This window comes from Odocoileus virginianus, chromosome 5 (assembly GCF_023699985.2).
Source record: "Odocoileus virginianus isolate 20LAN1187 ecotype Illinois chromosome 5, Ovbor_1.2, whole genome shotgun sequence".
NCBI lineage: Eukaryota > Metazoa > Chordata > Mammalia > Artiodactyla > Cervidae > Odocoileus > Odocoileus virginianus.
Window position 1 is genome coordinate 59748145 of NC_069678.1, and position 2843 is coordinate 59750987.

Genomic DNA, 2843 nt, shown 5'->3' on the forward strand with positions numbered 1-2843 from the left:
CACAGCAACTGAAACGCAGCGCAGCCATAAATGAAAGACATAGAAATAAATAAATTCTACTGTTTTAAAAATAAAGTAAAATACACTAAAACGGATAAGCTATTCTCAAACCTGATTTAAGAGAAAGGAGCAAAAAAGGAATATAATTATGAATGAGAAAAGAAACAACCATAGAGATTCAGTTCAGTCACTCAGTCATGTCCGACTCTTAGTGACCCTATGGAATGCAGCACACCAGGCCTCCCTGTTCATTACGAACTCCTGAAGCTTGCTCAAACTCATGTCCAACAAGTTGGTGATGCCATCCAGCTACCTCATCCTCTGTCGTCCCCTTCTCCTCCCACCTTCAATCTTTCCCAGCATCAGGGTCTTTTCAAATGAGTCAGTTCTTCACATCAGGTGGTCAAAGTGTTGGAGATTCGGCTTCAACAACAGTCCTTCCAGTGAATATTCAGGACTGATTTCCTTTAGGATTTACTGGTTGGATCTCCTTGCAGTCCTAGGGATTCTGAAGAGTCTTCTCCAATACCACAGTTCAAAAGCATTTATTCTTGGGTGCTCAGCTTTCTTTATGGTCCAACTCTCACATCCATACATGGAAAAAACACAGCTTTGACTATATGGAACTTTGTTGGCAAAGTAAAGTCTCTGTTTTTTAATATGCTGTCTAGGTTGGTCTTAGCTTTTCTTCCAAGGAGCAAGCATCTTTTACTTTCATGGTTGCAGTCACTATCTGCAGTGATTTTGGAGCCCAAGAAAATTAAGTCCGTCACAGTTTTCATGTTTCCCCATCTATTTGCATGAAGTGATGGGACTAGATGCCATGATCTTAGTTTTTGGAACGTTGAGTTTTAAGCCACCTTTTTCACCCTCCTCTTTTACTTTCATCAAGAGGCTCTTCAGCTACTCTTCGCTTTCTGACATAAGGGTGGTGTCATCTGCATATCTGAGGTTATTTTGATGTTTCTCCCTGCAATCTAGACTCAAGCTTGTGCCTCATACAGCCCAGCATTTCAGTTGATGTAATCTGTGTATAGGTTAAATAAGCAGGGTGACAATATACATCCTTGACGAACTCCCTTCCCAATTTGGAACCAGTCCATTGTTCGATGTCCGGTTCTAACTGTTGCTTCTTGGCCTCCATACAGATTTTTCAGGAGGCGGGTCAGGAGGTCTGGTATTCCTATTGCTTTAAGAATTTTCCACAGTATTGTGATCCACACAGTCAAAGGCTTTGGCAAAGTCAATAAAGCAAAAATAGATGTTTTTCTGAAACTCTCACTTTTTCTATAATCCAGTGGATGTTGACAATTTGACCTCTGGTTCCTTTACCTTTTCTAAATCCAGCTTGAACATCTGGAAGTTCTTGTTTCACATACTTTTGAGGCCTGGCTTGGAGAATTTTGAGCATTACTTTGTTAGCTTGTGAGATGAGTGCAATTGTGTGGTAGTTTGAACACTCTTTGGAATTACCTTTCTTTGGGATAGGAATCAAAACTGACCTTTTCTAGTCCTGTGGCCACTGCTGAGTTTTCCAAATTTGCTGGCGTATTGAGTGCAGCACTTTCACAGCATCATCTTTTAGGATTGGAAAGACCGCAGCTGGAATTCCACCACCTCCACTAGCATTGTTTGTAGTGATGCTTCCTAAGCCCCACTTGACTTCGCATTCCAGGTTGTCTGGCTTTAGGTGAGTGATCACACCATCGTGGTTATCTGGGTCATGAAGATCTTTTTTGTATAGTTTTTCTGTGTACTCTTACCATCTCTTCTTATTACTTTCTGATTCTGTTAGGTCCATACCATTTCTGTCCTTTGCATGAAATAATCCCTTGGTATCTCTAATTTTCTTGAAGAGACTGCTAGTCTTTCCCATTCTGTTGTTTTCCTCTATTTCTTTGCATTGATCACTGAGGAAGGCTTTCTTACCTCTCCTTGCTCTTCTTTGAAACTCTGCATTCAAATGGGTATATCTTTCCTTTTCTCCTTTGCCTTTCTCTTCTCTTCTCAGCTATTTGTAAGGCCTCCTCAGATAACCATTTTGCCTTTTTGCATTTTTTTTTCTTGGGATAGTCTTGATCACTGCCAAGTATACATCCATAGTTCTTCAGACACTCTATCAGATCTAAACCCTTGAATCTATTTGTCACTTCCACTGTATAAGCATAAGGGATTTGATTTAGGTCATACCTGGATGGCCTAGGGGTTTTCCCTACTTTCTTCAATTTAAGTCTGAATTTTGCAATAAGGAGTTCATCTGAGCCATAGTCAGCTCCCGGTCTTTTTTTTTTTTTTTTTTTGCTGACTGTATAGAGCTTCTCCATCCTTGGCTGCAAAGAATATAATCAATCTGATATCTGTATTGACCATCTGGTGATGTCCATCTGTAGAGTCATTTCTTGTATTGTTGGAAGAGAGTGTTTTCTATGACCAGTGTATTTTCTTGGCAAAACTCTGTTAGCTTTTGCCCTGCTTCATTCTGTACTCCAAGGCCAAACTTGCCTGTTACTCCAGGTACCTCTTGACTTCCTACTTTTACTTTCCAGTCCCCTATAATGAAAAGGACATCTTTTTTGGGTGTTACTTCTGGAAGGTCTTGTAGGTCTTCAATTTCGATTTCTTTGACATAGTCTTGGATTACTGTGATATTGAATGCTTTGCCTTGGAAATGAAGAGAGATCATTCTGTCGTTTTTGACTGCACCCAAGTACTGCATTTCGGACTCTTTTGTTGACTATGAGGGCTACTCCATTTCTTCTAAGGGATTCTTGCCCACAGTAGTAGATATAATGGTCATCTGAATTAAATTCACCCATTCCAGTCCATTTTAGTTCACTGATTCC